The 19,902-nt window shown below is 40.1% G+C and overlaps 1 non-coding gene and 1 pseudogene across 1 annotated transcript; both read left to right on the top strand.

Annotated features, from left to right (window-relative positions):
• Nucleotides 1-244: 244 nt before the first annotated feature.
• LOC122707646 lies at nt 245-1,784 on the top strand (annotated as a pseudogene).
• Nucleotides 1,785-14,368: 12,584 nt separating this feature from the next.
• LOC122708446 lies at nt 14,369-14,475 on the top strand. The gene has a single exon (XR_006345217.1). It is a non-coding gene; the product is annotated as a U6 spliceosomal RNA (small nuclear RNA).
• The last annotated feature ends 5,427 nt before the right edge of the window (nt 14,476-19,902 follow it).

Genomic DNA, 19,902 nt, shown 5'->3' with positions numbered 1-19,902 from the left:
ATTTAAATCAGGAATCAGTGGCAGATTCTATCATATCACAACTGCTTACTGATTCACATGGTAATCACAAGAGATTCACTTATGTGCTGCCTCTTCAGAGACAAAAAGATTTCTAGGACTTTGGAGCTAATGATAAGAACCTCCGTCTTATATCCATTTCATGGATAAAATGCACAGCTTACAAATGCTGTTGAGGCAGTGGGGGCAGTGGGAATGGGCCAGGGCTGGGCGGAGGTCAGACAAGATGGCAGACATGGAGACCGAGCTGGTATCCCTGATCCCGGTATCGCTGCCCACCGATGATCCCCTGTTCTTCATTTTATCCTTCTTGGACTACAGGGACCTAATCAATTGTTCCAACGTCAGTCAAAGTCTTAGTTAGCTATCAAGTCATGATCTGCTGTGGAAAAGACACTGCAAAAAATAGTGGCCGATATCTGAGGAGGACAAAGCACAGAAGAGTCAGTATTGGCAATTCCTCTTCATTGATACTTGCTTTGATGTAGGAAGGTATAAGGACCATAATGATGCTATTAAAAAGGCCTGGGATGGTCTCAAGAAATATTTGAACCCAGATGTCCTCAGATGGTTATTCTCTAAAAGAGGGCGGGTAATCAAAAAGGAAGATATAGAAGCTCTGGTTCAATCCCTGGGTCGGGAAGATCCCCTGGAGGGCACAGCAACCCACTCCAGTATTCTTGCCTGGAGAATCTTGCCTGGCAGGCCAAAGTCCATGGGTCGCAAAGAGTCAAACACGACTGAGCAATTTAGCAAGCAAGCAATAGACGCTGTAGAAGCTCAGATGAGTTGCAAGCTTCCTGACTATCATCCACAATGGGCAGAAGTCAGTTGTTCCTGGTTTGTTGAGAAGCATGATGCTGTCTAATCACTATTATTCTGAGGATTTTTAGACTTTGATATAGCTTCTGGAGGCTTCTAGCAGAGGTAGGGACTGAAATATTGTCTCCCTTTAACTTTTTGCATATATATTGGTTTCAGTCAATACATATAGCAATGGAAACTGCAGAGGGCCAAAACAAAAATGAAATCTGCTAATATCCAGACCAAATGGCTCAGAATCCAGCTGCTATTGACAGGTTTAAGTGTGACTTTTACTGACTGGTTTACTTCTTATGTCAACAATGTTGTATTGCGGGGAGGGCTTCCCTATCATCAGAGACCACATTTTCAGGTATGTTCATGACCCAGTGTGTGTAGCAATGACTGGCGATATTACAGTTCCAGTTTCCACATTGTCTCTGCCAGAATTTAGTTCTTTACATCCACCCCACTATTTCTTCACATACCAAATCAGGATTGAAACTTCAAAAGATGCACTTCCTGAGAAGCCTTGTCAGTTAGATCATTGCTACTGGAGAATAACAAATACTGAAGGTGATGTGGAAGAAGTTCAAGGATCTGGACTAGTTGGTGAATTTCCAATCATCGGTCCAGGCCAGGTATATGAATACACAAGCTGTACCACATTCTCTACAACATCAAGCTATATGAAGGGATAGTATACCTTCCATTTTCTTTACCTGAAGAGCAAGATCTTTAATGTTGTTATTCCCCGATTACATATGGCATGTCTGACATTCAGGGTATGTATAGCTCAATTGGAAATGGGTTCTGATGAATATAAAGACATGGAAGAGGAAGAAGAGGGGGAAAAGGAAGATGATGATAAGAATCAGCAGATAAGGATGAATCTTATGAAGATGTCCAGGAGGAGAGACAGAGAAGTCTTTGATGCTATCATTTGAAGACATCAATGTTCTCACTTTTTTTTTTTTTTAAGCAAATTGACTTCACTGGTGGCTCAGATGGTAAAAAATTTGCCTGCAATGCAGGTGACCTGGGTTTGATCCCTGGATTGGGAAGATCCTCTGGAGAAGGGAAGGGCTACCCACTTCAGTATTCTTGCCTGGAGAATTCCATGGACAGAGGAGTCTGGTGGGCTATAGTCCATGGGGTCACAAAGAGTCGGACATGACTGAGCAATTAACACTAACACTTCCACTGCTGATGAAGACCTGGGGTGAATTCTCAATAATGTAAATAAATTGTTCTCAGCTTATAACAATAAAACTAGCATGAAATATTGTGCCAGGCCCTGGGTTCTAAGCAACACTACTTTAGGAATTGGATTTGTGTTTTTGAGGTAGAGGAGGAAATGGGAATCTTTTTTTTTCTCTCTCTCTTCTTGAAGTCAATGGGAGAATAGTTCTCTACTAAGAAACAGACATTTCTTTGTTTAAAAATTTTATACTTATAAAAACATGTAAGTGGGAGGAAATTGTTTTGAATAAAGACTTAAAATGAAGCAGAAATACCTGGTTGTTTGTCCTTTCTTAGACAATCTGTCCTTGAATTTAGAGTTTTCATCACAACAACCTTGCTTTAAAGTCTATCAGTACTTGACCTTGAATTTGGTCTTCAACTCTACCAACCTTGAATTTAAGTCTTCATCATTATGACCTTTATCATATTGTTCACAGATGCATCATTTTTGAGGGGCAGTTTGTAAAAGTATCTATTGTGTTGTTTACTAACAAAAGATTCTTCTCAATGTCTCATGTAGTTTGAATTTGTAAATACTGCTACTGTTTTGTGTCCCCTTCAGTGATTCCTAGATATTTTATACTCACAGGGAACTAACTGACTAAATAGCTTGAACACTGGTAGTTTGTCCTTTCTTGACTATCTAACCCTGTGATAAGTGACATGAATTTTATGTTAAGATTCAGTGTGTTTTCCTGAAACATGGATTTCTTTGTAATTATAAAATTGAGAGCTTGGAATGAAATCCTCCAAGTGTCAAAAGTTCACATTTTGAAAACAAATTTTAGTTCCTTCCAATCCTGTATTCTGGGTAGGCTATTTCCCACATAAACTAGTATTAACAAGAAAAAAAAATATTGTTGAGCTAAAATAATAAAAAAATATTAAGGCCATTGTAATAGGAAGGAATGCTTGTGGACTCAGCTAGATTTTTTTAAACTCGAATTAGTCAGTTTGTAGCAGCACTGAGCTTACTAAAGTGAACTTCAGAGAAAAGGGAAGGAAGTGGTTATTTCAGCTGCAAAAAACAATGATGATAATGATGATGAGAACGCAGAAGAAAAAAAGATGAGACCAGAGCAAACACAAAGTCTATCAGAATATTCCTCTGGCTTCACTGATACATACGCTGTAGATGCTGCACTAGTTAGAACAATGCTATTTCCAGTTCAGGCTCCTACCCTGAGCATGACTGCTCTCACTGGAGTGAATGTGGAAGGATGGGAGTAGAAACCAATCCAGTGAGGTCCTGGATTCAATAATACACGCAAAAATCAATTCTAGGAGGTTTAAATATTTACGTATACAAAATTACCAGAAGACAATACCAAAGACAATTTTTCCAAGTGGTAGCTAGATTTGGCTATGTACAGTTTAAAATTTGGTAACATATATGACAGACAAGGAGTCACTGACACTAAAATATAAAGCATGTACAAATAAATAAGAAAAAATGATTACAGTAATGGAAAAGCAGACAAGAGAAATAAGTAGAAAATTCCCAAAAGAGAAAGTTACAAGGGCCCAGATTTATTTTTTAAAAGTTAAACCACACTATTAGTCAAATAAAATGCAAATTATAGGAACTAGAAAACATTGTACCTATCAAAGTTGCTAAAAATTTTTAATATTAATGCCCAGAATAGATGACAGTAAGATATAAACAACAATAATATTTGGGGGGGGGGGAGTTTGACAAATTTATTAAGAAGCTACAAATGATTCATCTTTTGCCTCAACAAGTCTACTTTTTGTAATCCATTCTAATAAAATAATCATGATTGTACACAAAATTTTATCCATAAAAATGTTCAAATGGCAATATTTATAATATCCAAAGGGGCTTCCCTATTGGCTCAGAAGGTAAAGAATCCTCCTGCAATGCAGGAGATCTGGGTTTGATCCCTGGGTTGGGAAGATTCCCTGGAGGAGGGCACAGCAACCCACTCCAGTATTCTTTCCTGGAGAATCCCCATGGACAGAGAAGCCTGGTGGGCTACAGTCCATGAGGTCACAAAAAGTCGGACACAACTGAGTGATTAAGCATAGCACAGTATATAATATTAAAAAACTAAAAACAAGTGTCCTAAAATAGAGATTGCTAATTACATTATGTTACATTTATACAACAAAGTTTGAGTAAACTCCGGGAGTTGGTAATGGACAGGGAGGCCTGGCGTGCTGCGATTCATGGGGTCGCAAAGAGTCGGACATGACTGAGCGACTGAACTGAACTGAACAGAACTGATACACCAAAAGTGTATGCAACCATCAAAAATGATGCTGTAGAATATTTAATAACATAGGAAGTTCATAATTGAATGCTAAGTAAAAAAAAATTTTTAAAGGCTATGAAACAGTATGGATAGCATTCCTCCATAAAAGAAAGAGCAACCCAGAAGACTAGGCAGGAAAAACAGTTTGCTTCTTGGGTATCTGCGTGGAGTCATTTGTAAAAGTTGTTGCAATACTGTGTTGAGAGGAATTCAAAAGGTACATAGGGCTCAGGGAGAAGAGCTTTGACTCAATCAACAATATCTGGTGGCTACATCCATTCAACACTGTACTGCTACAATATCTTGAAATTAAGGATTTTTATTCACTCATTCATTATTTAATAACTATTTATATTATAATTTTCCTATGTATTCAGGGTGGTGGTGGTAGTTTTGTCACTAAGTTGTGTCCGACTCTTGCGACCCCGTGGACTATAGCCTGCCGGGCTCCTCTGCCCATGGGATTCTCCAGGGAAGAATACTGGAGTGGCTTGCCATTTCCTTCTCCAGGGGACCTTCCCAACCCAGGAGTCAAACCCGGGTCTCCTGCACTGCAGGCAGATTCTTTACCAACTGAGCTATGAGGGAAGTCCTATGTATTCAGGGGGAAAGTGCTAAAATATTCAACAATGTTGGAACTGTACATTTGAGATCACATGGTAACTGTGAAAACCTGAAGGTGAAAGAATAGACCTCTTTATTCACTCATTTTTATTTAACAATTACTCATACAGAGTTTCCTATGTGCTGAGCACCATGCTAAAGGCTTCAGAAATATTTAATCATTTTTTCTTACAACAATCATATGATATAATATACTATTATTATTCCCACTTTACAAAGAATAGGTTAGGTGACTTGCCCAAGGTCAGAGAGCTACTGAGTGGCAAAACTGGGATTCAGGCCCAGGAAGTCTGTCTCCTGAGAAGGTCACCACACCATTATGCACAGCACCTTGCACAATACACGGACCATTGTTGCTGTCGCTGTTTAGTCACTCAGTCGTGTCCGACTCTTTGCAACCCCATGGACTGTAGCCCACCAGGCTCCTCTGCCCATGGAATTTTTCAGGCAAGAATATAGGATTGGGTTGCCATTTTCTTCTCCAAAATGATGCTGAAGAAGACTCCTGAGAGTCCCTTGGACAGCAAGGAGATCAAACCAGTCAATCCTAAAGGAAATCAACCCTGAATACACCTTGGAAGAACTGATGCTGAAGCTAAACTCCAATATTTTGGCCACCTGATGCAAAGAGTCAACTTACTGGAAAAGACCCTGATACTGGGAAAAACTGAGGACAAGAGGAGAAGGGGGTGACAGAGGATGAGATGGTTGGATGGCATCACTGACTCAATGGACATGAGTTTGAACAAACTCTGGGAGATAGTGAAGGACAGGGAAGCCTGGCGAGCTGCAGTTCATGGGGTCGCAAAGACTCAGACACGATTTAGCAACTGAACAACAGCAAGGATAAGTTTTAAACCTTAAATTGAGGACCAGAAAATATAAGATGTTAAATAAATATAGAAGGTGAGAGAGACAGATTCATGCCAAAAAAAAAATTAGTTGAGGATTTATTTCAAGTCCAAGAATAAAAATGTAGCAGCTAAGAAAACTAATAATTTTTCAGACTTCATTAATAGAAAAGAAGTAAAGGAGAGGACTAAAAAGGAAAAAATCTAAAATTGATTGATTGTCTACTGGGTGCTAGGTAGTTTATATATGGAGAGAGTTTGTTGCTTAATCACTAAGTTGTATCCTACTTTTTTGCAACCCCATTAACTGTAGCCTGCCACACTTCTCTGTCAATGGGATTTCCCAAGCAAAAATACTGGAGTGGATTGCCATTTCCATGTAAATCTCAATTAAATCTCTTGGAGGAAGGGATCTGTGGGAGACTGGTTGCATATTGACTTCAGTGGCTCCCCTCCATCCACATGCATTGCTATGTGACTTTGTACCTCTCCCTTCCTTTCCCCTCCCCCTGCGTCCCATCAAGTGGTAGAATCTTCATTTTCTGAATTTCAGCTGAATTTTCTTTGGCCAAAGAATGCAACCAAAGCAACATCAGGCCAGTTCTGACTCCAGGTCTCACAAGGCCCTATGTGCTTCCATGCTGCCTGTTTTGGAACCCTGCTAGTCACCCTATGAGTAAGTGTGGACTCACTTGCTAGAAGATAAGAGACCATTTATGTCATCACAGCTGAAGTCATCCTAGATCAGTCAACCCATTGAGTTCAGATATATAAGGGAGTTCAGCCAAGTTCAGCCAACCCTACCATATAGTCTCTTGAGAAATAACATGTGGTTATTGCTTTAGTCATTAAGTTTTGAGCGGTTTGTTAACATGGCAATAGTCATATGACACAGCATCTTTTTGTTTGTTTTATAAAAGCAAAAACTGAGACTGAAAGAAGTATTTTACCCAAAAGCACCAAATTTTTAAGTCTAACTGGGAAGTCAAATCCAAACTATTTCATTTCAAAGCTCAGCCTCCTAACACTACCATCAAATGTATAACAGTCAGATATTAGAATAACCATCTCACTGACCTCTGCAATAAACTCGCTACACAAGAAGTACTGTATTTAATTCTACACACTTAAAATGAATCCAGAAGAAACTAAAAATAATTTTATAAACTCTACAAGAAAAACAAGGGAAAGGAGGGTTTGCTTAGGTTGGAAAAGAAAAAACTGAAGAAGGACATAAAGAGAAGGGTAAATTATTTTCTGTTGCTCCTGTCTCACCTATTGTGATTCCTTCAGGAAACAAGCTCCCCATACATGGAAAGATACCTATAGTCCCTCGGACCTATCATTGAATTCAGGTGAACTCTCAGTCTTCTGGTGTTTATCACACAAGGGTCTTCTTGACCTTCACAGGCTCGCTTTGAGCTTCTAGATAGTCCTTCCCAAGACCATCTCTGTTTATGATCACACTGTCCTCAGCTTGATTGTTTTCTTAAATCCTTTTCCAAGTAACACCAGCTTGACTTGGCCTCTGAAACTTGACTCTTCCATCTACAATGATGTAATAAGGAAGTTCCTCCATACCACAAACACATACACTTTTTCTTACCTGGCCTTGCTCCAGAGATAATGGCCAAAAATGACAGAATGTAATAAGATTTTATCATAATAAAAGAGAGTTATATCTAACAATTAGATTTGTCAAATAAAAGGATTGACCCTTCATGATCAAATGAAGACCCAATCATAGAAAGCATGGTATGTTGCATAAGGGAACACTCATTATGTGATAACTTGGGTAATACAAGCTGTTGAAACAAATACCAAATTTCTAGTAGCTTTAAAGAATATAATATTATGTCTCACTCTTGTATTAATCAATGAGAGTGTTTCTAATGGACTGGTAGCTTTCCTTGAAGTGGTGATTCAAGGACCAAGTCCTGTCTTGTGCCTCCACTATCACCATCCTCGGAAACACAGAGGGTTATTTTTGTTTTCTGTAATCCAGCCAGAGATGAGGGCGGAAACAGAAGATGGAAAAGGTACCTACTTCTTAACCACCTCAGCCAACAAGCTGTGTGTGCCAGATTCCATTAGTGAGAGATAGTCACATGTCCCCACTGAAGTGTAAGACGAATTGGGAAATGCAGCCCTTGGCCACTTCCAAGAAGCCACTGCCCAGTAATTACTCCTCACTCTGAAAAGGGAATGCAAATCTTTGGTGAAGAGTCAATCGCCACTACTGCCCCTGGATAATAAAACAAATGGACTTTAAGTTCTATTATAACTCCAGTTTTCATGACTCTCAACTTTCATAAAGGTTCAGCATAAGAAATATCCACTTGCATTTAACTGCAAATTCTTCAAATTTCTAGTCTGAACACATTGATCACAAGCTCTTTTATTAGACCTTCAGGACTTACTGACTAAATAGCAAGAAGAATGTACTCCTCTAAACTTTGCATGCCCAGAACATATAGTAACTGCCCAAGGAATATTTGTTGAATAAATGAATATATGTTATCCAGGGTTACCCACACAAAATGAAACTGAATTCTCCCTTGAATTCAACGTCAGAGATGTTTGTTTATTAAGATAAATTTCTATACCTGTCTGCTCCTACCACGTTAAGCTAGTGATGGTTCTGTGAGCATGTAATATTATGGTCCTTCATACATGTTCAGATACAGCTTCCTTTGCCTAGATTAATCTATCCCCATATTCACCTGGAAAACAGCCTTTCCCTTCCTCAAGAGTTGGTTCAAGCTTTTCTAGTAAGCAGCCTGAGGTGACCTCTAAAAAATGGTATGGTATTCACTTGACCCAGAAAATCCCACAAAATCATGCAAATCAAGAGGTTCAAATCTTCATGTTCACTTTAAGAATACTTGTGAAACTGCCCAGGCCATTAAGAATATGCAATCTGAAAAGCCACCAAATATCTGCAGGATGTCACCTTAAAGAAGCAACATGTGCCATTTCGTCGTTACAGTGGTGGAGTTGGTAGCCTTGCACAGGCCAAACAGTGGGGCTGGACACAGGGTCAGTGGCCCAACAAGAGAGCTGAATTTTTACTGCACATGCTCAAAAATGCAGAGTAATGATGAACTTAAGGGCTTAGGTGTAGATTCTCTAGTCACTGAGGTGACTAGATTCTCTAGTCATCCAGGTGAACAAAGCCGCTAGGATGCAGCGCAGGACTTAACGGAGCTCATAGTCGGATCAACCCGTGCATAAGCTCTCCCTGCCACATGGAGATGATCCTTCCTGAAAAAGGACAGATTGTTTCTAAGCCAGAAGAGGAGGCTTCACAGAAGGTATCTTCACAGAAGAAAAAGATATCGCAGAAGAAACTGAAGAATCAAAAACTTATGGCCCAGAAATAAATGCTGCAAAAAATAAATGCAAGTAAAAGTAAACAAACAAACAGTCAGCTCAAGAATATCTCTCCTCCATGTACTTCCTCCCCTGTGCTTCCACTGTACCCATTACAATTCTTATTCTAATCTATGGAAATTATTTATTTATTTCTGTCTCCCCATTAGATTATAAACCATTTAAAGGTAGAAATCATGGCTTTTCAGCTTTACATTATCAACATCTTGACCACTGTCTGACCTGATCAGAGATGCTCAATTAATACTCATTAAACAAATTATCATTGCTTTAATGTATCCCATACCTAAATAAAAACCATATTAGCATTTGAAGAATGAAACACTTCAATGATATATGTCTCACTCCTTGTCCCCTGAACACAAAGTAGGCTGATCTGTTGAGACAAATCAGAGTAGATATTAAAAGGGGAAAATCCTCAATGTGGTATTTAAGTTGGAGAGCTTCTAATTTCATTCATATTACAATACGTACATCTCTCAACATAATAATACATTCTCTCTTGGGTTCTATTACAGTTTCAAGCTGACTTGGACACCTAACTAGATATTAACCAGTATTTTGTCTGCATGATAATCACTTCAGCAGAATTAATTTTAGTACTTTGTATGGGTACTACAGTATTTATAAAGCTGAGTCACTTGCCTTCAACTGAAATCTTTAATTTTTCAGATACTATAAGAGGAGACAAGAAAAAAAAATTAGCTGGAAGCCCATGGCGTCCCTGATACCTGCCATACTTACTTTACTCATCAAAATCATAACATCAGCCTAGTAAGAGATAAGCATTATTATCATCATTTAGACATGAGCAATCTAAGCTTTAGAAAGCTTAACATTGTTAGAGCCAAGATTCAAGTTCAGATCCATCAGGCTCTGTGGTAGGCTGAACAATGAGCCCCTCCCCCACTCCCACTTCTCCATCAAAATGTCCATGTCCAACCCCCCAGAGCCTTATATGGCAAAAATGATGTGACTAAGGATGTGAGATGTGGATGTTACTCTGGATTACTGGTGGGCCCTAAATGTAATCAGAGCCCTTGTAATTGAAAGAAAGAATTTGTCTACAGTAGAGGAAAAGGCTTCCCTGGTGGCTGAGACAGGAAAGAATCCACCTGCAATGCAGGAGACCTGGGTTCAATCCCTTGGTCAGGAAGATCCCCTGGAGAAGGGAATGTCAACCCACTCCAGTATTCTTGCCTGGAGAATCCCATGGACAGAGGAGCTTGCTGGGCTACAGTCCATGGGGTTGTGAAGAGCACACCCCACAGAGGAAAAGGCATGGCAACCTTGAAGGCAGAGTTTAAAGTGATACACCCAGGGAATGCTGGGGTACTCGAGAAATGAAAGTGGTAAGGAACAGATTCTCCCCTGAAGCCTCCAGGAAAAAACAGGACTGCTGACATCTAGCTTTTGGCCTCTTAGATGTCTTTTGATCTTCTGAACACTAGCACACCAGAAAACAAATTTGCACTGTTTACATTTGTGTAATTTGTTGCTGTAGCAACAGGGACCAAATACAGGCTCCAAACTTTGAGAAAGCCTACATAAATTAATTCAGCGCAACAGACACTACATAAGACAGAGTACTTAAACACCTCCCCATCAGGAAAAGCCAACCACTGGAGGAGTGTTAGATCAGATAGGGGAATTCCAAATACGAACACCCTCCAAGAACACTTGAGCCATCCTTATGACTATTCCACAGGAAAATGTGTTACTCTTTAGCCAAGTACTCCAACACATCTTCCCAGTTTGGAGGAAGGAATAGTGTGAGAGCCAGTCACTCAGGTAGCCAAGCCATAAAACCCTGTAGAGCTAAATCAAAACTCTGAACTGAATCCACAAACCTGAGGTGGCCAACACAAACCTCAGTAGAACTAGTTGTACTTCCAGTAGCAAAGCATTTTTAAACCAGGGCCATAGTACATTTCCAGTGCTTGGGGCAAAGCCTTGCATATATCCCACAGTAGCCCAGGACTGGAATTTACCAGAGAATAGGTAACTCAGGGGGGAAAAAAAGCTTGCAAAATCTATGCCTAGCCCAGATGGAAAAACCAAGCTACTGGCTTTGCAGTAAAACCTCATGCCAGCAATAGTCTCCTCCAGGATTACATTTGGCATAAGAATGAGAATTATAGTTTGAATTACATGTACTTTTCCAATGCAAAATAAGTACTACCATGGAATGAAAGAAAGTTTGCTTATTGTTCATTGAGACAATTCTCACTGACACTCAAGGCTGCTGCCTAGTGTCTCCCTCTCAAGGGAAGTGTCCCAAGGAGGCAACAATGGCCAAAGCCAAGAGAGAACAGAAACTTCTGAATAAAATTAGCTTTTGTTTTCCTGCCCTCCTTTGATCTTGATAGATATTTCAGCATGAAAAATTTTCAGCACTAGTTTTCTGAAATATTCAAAAAATTAAAGTTCAGAGGTAAAATTAATAGTAATAGGGACTTCCCTGGTAGTCCAGTAGTTAAGATTTCACCTTCTAACGCAGGGGTTGCAGGTTTAACCTGCAGTGCAGGTCTAACGCACTGGTTCGGGAGCTGAGACTCCCACCTGCCACATGGCCAAAAATCCAAAACATAAAACAGAAACAATATTGTAACAAATTCCGTAAAGATTTTTCAAATGGTCCACACCAAAAAAAAAAAAAAAAAAAAAATCTCAAAAAAAAAACCAAAAAACCCAAAAATAATAATGTTGTCTGTTTGGTAAGGGAAGTTTCCCTGATGAGGTGGAAACTCATGATGAGTATAATCTGACTGACAAAAATATGAATATAATGAGAATGTGACTGAAATCTAAAGCAATTTTAACAGCAAATATGGAAAGCAATAATAATATTTTCTAGAATCCCTTAATGAAAAAGCCGTCCTCAAGTTTTAAAATTTCATTTATTCACTCATCAGTCTCCCTGAATCTTCTGAATTGTGGGTATAAGAATTGTCAGAAATCCCATGAACCATATCTTAATGGCTTAAATGATCTTTACAGTGACTTTTATTTCAGATCAACTATGTCAGAAAATGTCTCCCTAACATTCATTAAAATCAAGTCAATAGGTAGTAATTGAGCATCAGTGATTCACAAAATGCTATGAGAGATACAACAGTCAAAGTCAGTGTCCTCTCAGGGTTTATAAACTATGGAAAAGAAATGACAAAAATATATAAAATAGTCAATAACAGAGATTAAAATGTGGGTCAAAAAATAGAAACACATCACAAAGTAGTATCTGATTAGTCAACAAATGATTCTATAGGAACGGCCACCAGAGTGTTTAAAGCAGAGATCATATTAAGACAGCAAGCCTAAAAGGAAACCAGGGAATTCAGTTGTTTCTATCATGTTACAGAATGGCTAGAGTCCAGGAGTTAAATGGTGCAGGCACTAGAGTCATTCAGACCAAATGTCAAACCCCAGTTCCACCACTTGCCAGGCATCAGATCTTGGAAATTACTGAAACACTCTGAGCCTGTTTATCTTCTTCTGTAAAACATGGATCAAACCTGCCTACCAAGATTGCATTGAAGGTAAAGTGAGAAATGTATGTAAATAAAGTAGCTGTTCAGTAAGTATGAAAACTTTTCCTGTGGTAGTGGTTATTTAGTCTTCAATAAAAACTTTTTCTGTGATTGTCTTAACAGACTGTTATTCTCCACAAACCTAAACATCCCTTTTATTTCAGAGGTGTCATGGTGCACCTGTCACTCCCTAGTAAGCTATGGGTTTCCAGCTTGATTGTCACAGATGCCATACAGAAAGTGTCCTTCCTCACTGAAACATTTTTTAAAACTGCTGTCATTGCCACAGGACACAGAGAAGCTATATATATATATTCAATCCTGTCATTTGCATTTTCTACATATTAACTCTTCTGAAATAGGAATGTGGCTTGTAAGTGATATTCACAGAAACTTGCCAGGAATACCGTTTTTTAAATAAATGTTTCTCTTAAGATGGTAGTTTATTTTTCAGTTGATGGCACCTTGGCATGAAGGACACACGGTCATGGCACTGGAGAGAATGAAGCTTCCAAACACAAAGGAAGTCAGTTAGTCAGTTCAGTCGCTCAGTCGTGTCCGACTCTTTGTGACCCCATGAACTGAAGCATGCCAGGCTTCCCTGTCCATCACCAACTCCCGGAGCTTGCTCAAACTCATGTCTATCGAGCCAGTAATGCCATCCAACCACCTTATCCTCTGTCGTCCCCTTCTCCTCCTGCCTTCAATCTTTCCCAGCATGAGGGTCTTTTCCAATGAGTCAGTTCTTCGCATCAGGTGGCCAAAGTATTGGAGCTTCAGCTTCAACATCAGTCCTTCCAATGAATATTCAGGACTGATTTCCTTAAGGATTGACTGGTTGGATCTCCTTGTAGTCCAAGGGACAGAAAGGAAAGGTGGGCTCAAGTTTAGAAGCAAAAATTCATGGACTTAATGTCACAGAATTACAAACTTAGAAATTGTTAAAATTGTAAATTTTATGGCACATGTATTTTATTACAATAAAAAGAAAGTCAAAGAATATGTAACCATTTCCTGGATTAACAAGTCAATATTGTGCAAGGGAACTAGCACTGTGTGGGGTGCATTAGAAAAAATCAAAGCCTTCTATAGAGATAAACTGATCCTCTGCCCTCCAAGACTGTTCTTTGAGGAAGAACATATGCATAGCCTAAGACATCACTACAGTTAGTCATCCATGCTCTAGAGAAAGACACGATCATTCCCACAAGGGTGAACCTGGATAAGAGTAAATAGAAACCCAAAGGAGATGATGGTCAAAACTCATCTCTTAGCCCTATTAGTCAAAGGTCATCACCAGTTCACTTAGTGCAGAAGACCTACAGAACGGTACTGGAATCCACTACAGATACTTCAGAGTGTTCTATTGCTCTGGGAATGGCTCTTGAGAGCAGAATCAATCAGGACAACACATAAATCCTTCTAGAAAACCAAGCCACCCCATTCAGTGAGCCCTGCCACTATTTACAAATAGTGAAACAGGTCCTGGTAGTTCAGTATTCTACAACTGGAGCTGGTGCTGCTGGGTCAGAAAGGATTCACACTGTGGTTGACCCCTCCATGCCTCACTTAGTATATGCTACAATATGAAATGCTCAGGACTGGACATTGCTTAGAAAACTTGGCACTCGTGCTTGCTTCGGCAGCACATATACTAAAATTGGAACGATACAGAGAAGATTAGCATGGCCCCTGCGCAAGGATGACACGCAAATTCGTGAAGCGTTCCATATTTAAAAAAAAAAAAAAAGAAAACTTGGCACTCAAAGCGGCCAATGACCAAGTCAGTCTCTATAAGGGGAAATTTTGTTGTTGCAGTTATTCGTAGTCTTCAGCCCTCATTCCTACCTTCCTTACAACACACTGGTATAGCTGGAGACGAGGCTGAGAGACATCCATACTGCAGCTCACCACGTGCACCCTTTTATAGAGAGTCTCCTTCGAAGTAGACGCTCTTTGGACAGCACACATGTGGGTCTCACCTTGGAGCCCAATCCAAGGGTATCATTCACCTGCCTCTTCCAACCTCCAGCTGCCTCCAGGCACCTCAGCAGTCCATGTCAGCCAGTATCAGGAGAACCATCTGCAAACCAGACTCAAGCTTTCCCCTTTACCTGAATGCAGCCAACACCCCCATGAAGTCACAGTTGTGGGTGCTAAAGGCACAATGGCAAAAACAACGACAGCAACTGAAATGTCAAGAAATGGACATAAACGGTTAAATAAAGTATAGTATACGAAATGAAATAAAATTCATTTACAATAATGTAACAAATAATGAGATAATTTTTATAACAGGTATAGGGCTGGTTTTTTGTCTTTTGTCCTTGCTATAAGGTTAAGTGTGAACATACACGTTAGGAAACAGTGATTATTTATGGTATGTACACACGTGCATGCCAAGTCACTTCAGTTGTGTCCAGCATTTGTGACCACATGGGCTGTAGCCCACCAGGCTTCTCTGTCCATGGGTTCTCCAGGCAAGAATACTAGAGTGGGTTGCCATGCCTTTCTCCATGGGTGGGATCTGGGTGGGATCTTCCCCACCTAGGGACTGAGTCCTGGTCTCTTGCATTAGGCAGGTGGGTTCTTTACCCCTAGCTTCACCTGGGAAGCTCTATTTATAGTATACAATTTAAAATATGCAAATAAGCAGAAAAAAAGAAAGGTAACATCTCCTAATTTCCCATCTCACACACAAAACTCTCAATGTGTGCAGAGACTAACCTATCAGAAACTTTGGAACAGCTCCTGCCTCACAAAATCTGCCCTACTGATCATTAACTATATCCTTAGAAATTCATCATGCAGTCTTAAAGGCTTTTTTCAGTCTTGGCAGTCATAAAAAGGTACATTCTGTTCCTTTAAACCTGCTAACATCCTGTGGGTGTGGAGATGAGCTGCAGTGTTGGAGGGGAAATTTCGGGAAAGTAAAGAGAGAGAGAGTGGGCATGAGCAGAAATCTTATTGAAGGACAAATTTAATCAGAATTCAAACACAAAAACATTTCCACAAGCTACTGTTTACTGCTGTTGAAGTCTTCTTTGTGCCCATGTTTAAGGCAAAATGATGACAAAAATACCAAGCTTATAAATGATACTACACTAGAGTCAGAAGTATGAACAAAAAGGGAAAATTGTCAAACACTTTAGAGGCGGGCAGGAGGCAGGAATGCATTCTGCTTTATTGAACTGGGGCCAGAAAGTTTTGTTTTGATTGCTCTCCTACTTCCTTCCTCATTTGTAACACATCCCTTATACTTAAAGCAGAAATTTCTGATCAAAATGTTGCAGCACCTACAAGGTCAAAAGAAGGTTCTCAAAGGATGGTCGTCTCAACCACCAACCATGAAGCAATCACCACAGCCCTGTGCCCCCAGTCAAGAGAGCATCACTTTCTGGAAATGAGGTACCAAGGAAGGAACAAAACTCCCCCGTTCTTCCTGTAAACCCAGTCAGAGGGGTTGGCCCTGGGCAGAGCTGGGAGGGAAAGCACTTGATGATCTGTGCCTTTCCATCTTTTCCTTCACTGCTCCTTTCCTGGAACCTTTCTCCAAAATCCACATCCCACATCCGTAGTCTACCAACAGCATCCCCAGTGATCCCATTCTTATTTTTTCATGAGGTAATTGAACTAAAAAAAAAATTTCAAAACTTCCACATAAATTGCTAATGATATAATTCCAGACCTGTGGAGGAAGATATTTAAGATGGAAGACCCTCTCAAGAGAGTAACTTCAAAGTTCCCAGCATCTTGTCCCTCCACTGCCCCTCACAAACAGAGACCCTCAGTGACCTGGCAGTGAGCGCTCCTCCTCGGACTCAGACTTCACCAGAGAGCACTTGAGGTAGGATCTCCTGCTTTAAGACCACCTAAGGACCATTCACTTTCACTTTTCACTTTCATGCATTGGAGAAGGAAATGGCAACGCACTCCAGTGTTCTTGCCTGGAGAATCCCAGGGACGGGGGAGCCTGGTGTGCTGCCGTCTATGGGGTTGCACAGAGTCGGACATGACTGAAGTGACTTAGCAGCAGCAGCAGCAAGGACCTTTCTACCTGTATTCATCCATCAGGGCTGTATTGCAGAACACCACAGCCTGGGTGACTTAAACAGAAACTAATTTTCTCACAATTCTGGGGGCTGGAAGTCTAACATTGAGGTGTTGACAGGTCTGTTTTCTCGAGATCTTGGCTTATAGATGGTCACCTTCTTGCTGTGTCCTCACATGGTCATCTCCCTGTCCTAACTTCCTCTTCTTATAAAAACACAAGTCATACTGCATTAGGACTCACTCAAATGATTTCATTTTGCCTTAATTACCTCTTTAAAGACTCTATCTCCAAATACAGTTACACTCTGATGTCCTGGGAGCTAGGGCTTCACCATATGAGTTTTGAAAGAACACAGTTCGTGTATGTATAGTTATGGCTGATTTGTGTTGTATGGCAGAAACCAACACAACATTGTAAGGCAATTTTCCTCCAATTGAAAAATAAATTTAAAAAAAGAAATAGGAATTCAACCCATCTCACTCTTCCATATTCAGAAAAGAATTTCAAAAAGCCACAGAAGGATAAAGCTGTTGTTCTTCAATATAGCTAGGAATGTTAAATCAGGCTTCCTTTACAGGGAAAAGCCCTAGCAGCTAAGGGATGGAAGAGATATTTTAAAAAAAAGAAACCTGTTGGAAAGTTCCCAGCTGACTCAGCTCCAGGAGGAGAACATGAGAAGAAAACAAGAAACCACCCTGACCATGAACTTGCCATGACACTACCCAAAGGGAGCTGAGGGGTCTCCTTCATTGTCACCAGATAGTGCAGGATGTGAGCACCATCTAGTCAGATGCATCAGGGACTTTGGACCTAAACCATGAGTGAGACAGGCTGTGATCACCCAGGCTTGATGACTCAACAGAGTGAGCAGTCTGCTGTTTTCCCACACCAAGAAAGAACATATGGCACTACTTTGGGGCTGTTTGTCATCTAAGGCAGCCACACCATTCTTTTTCCTTTTGTTTACTTTCCGTAACAATAACTATAACCCATATTGAACTCTCACTGCATAGCAGGCATGGGATTGATTGCTTTGTATGCATTTTCTCACTTAACTGAGAAATGGAATATTTCCTGCCAAATCAGTAAACAAAGTACATCACAGTCATCAGCAATTGCAGTCACAGCAGAAGGTGAGCTAGTGAGCCCTGAGGGAACTCAGGAAGGAAAGAATACCTGCCATCTAGCAGCCATCAGAACTGTGAACATTTGAATTGTGGTGTGGGAGGAGATTCTTGAGAGTCCCTTGGACTGCAAGGAGATCAAACCAGTCAATCCTAAAGGAAATCAGTCCTGAGTATTCATCGGAAGGACTGATGCTGAAGCTGAAACTCCAATACTTTGGCCACCTGATGTGAAGAACTGACTCGTTGGAAAAGACCCTCATGCTGGGAAAGATTGAAGGCAGGAGGAGAAGGGGACGACAGAGGGTGAGATAGTTGGATGGCATCACTGACTCAATGGACATGAGTTTGAGCAAGCTCTGGGAGATGGTGATGGACAGGGAGGCCTGGTGTGCTGCAGTCCACGGGGTTGCAAAGAGTCTGACACGACTGAGCTGAACTGAACTGAGCAGCCATCAGACTGCAGCCACTCCCTCTGGTGAGCCCCAAGGAAACTCTGGATGTGAAAACACAGGATACTGGCCCCAAATCACTGAGGTGCATATCAAAGGAATGATTTCAGTGAACCCTGACTCTTGCAGCTTCCTATACATAGAAAAGCGCTAAATTCTTTAACTTGGGATATCTGGTTGTCATTACTTAATAATAATATTTTGATGATCAGACTACCTGCCCTTCGTTACAAAACCTCTATATAACCTGGCTTCTCTCCTTGCCTTCTCAGAGTAGCTCTCTCAGGGTTACTTGAAATACTATCTCCCAGGTTTAAAGTTCTAAAAATTCCCACTGAATAAAACATAACTCTCAACTTTTAGGTTGTTAATATTTTTTAAGTCCACATAACCCTTACATTATTACCTTTATTTTAAATAGGAAGAAACTATCCAAGACCACACAGCTAGCAAGAAAGAGTAAGAGATGGTATTAGAACTAAGAATTCTGATAGCAGTGCCCTTAGTTACTTCTCTTGATCAGTCCACCTTCAAGAGGCAATAGGATTTGGCTAGAATAGCATAGCTGGAAGGAACCACAAGGAACGTTTACAGAAGCCAGTGTTCAGATCCTAGCTCAATGACCATCTGCAAGCTATTTAATCTCTCTATACTCAGTTGTCTCCTATACAATCTGGGGATAATTTACAAAAAGTCCTATCAAATAACTCATAAATACTATTATTATTATTGTTTTCTTTCTTAAAATTGTTTACATGATTAAACATGTAACAATACAAACCAATGAAACTACACTAATACATAAAATAAAGTAATTCCTTGCATTGCACACTTACATTAATTAGTACTACTAGTTTGAAGTTATCCTTTTAGTTCATTTTTCAGCAAAGGTGAAATTTAGATGGGCCCTTCTTTTTCAGTCCCTTTTTAAAATCACTACTGATTGCTTATTAACATTGCATTTTCATTATCCCTACAGCCTCTCAATCCCTTAGGAAGACTCAGTGGATAATTTAAAATTCATATTTAATTTATTATACATGCCTATAGCAATTTTTTTCATAGAGTGATCCTTGTTAAAGTTCCCAAGGCCTGAAGGCACAAGTGGCTCCATTAAAAATTTATTTCTCGGTTTTCTTGTGGGACTCATTTAAAAAGTGCTGGAGTGGGCACATTCATAGCTAATTGACAGTAGATTATATGCTATTCTATTCACCACATTTGAAGAAACATTCCTCTTTTGTCTGATAAGTAGTTGTATGCCAAAACTTTCCATTTCCCGATTTTGGGATTATAATTAAAACATATGACATAAGATAATGTAACTGATTCAACTATTTTCCTGGGTAGTGGTTCAAAGGAGAATTATAGGGGTAAATCAGGAGTAGGGAAAAGAGTGGAAGAATGGTTGGTATATGCTTCCAAATAGAGGCTTGGAAGGGCTTCCCTGGTGTCTCAGACAGTAAAGAATCCACCTGCAATGTGGGAGACCTGGGTTTGATCCCTGAGTTGGGAAGATCCCCTAGAGGAGGGC

Source organism: Cervus elaphus, chromosome 14 (genome assembly GCF_910594005.1).
Source record: "Cervus elaphus chromosome 14, mCerEla1.1, whole genome shotgun sequence".
NCBI lineage: Eukaryota > Metazoa > Chordata > Mammalia > Artiodactyla > Cervidae > Cervus > Cervus elaphus.
The sequence above is the reverse complement of the archived record's forward strand: the minus strand, read 5'-3'. Positions and strand labels throughout refer to the sequence as shown.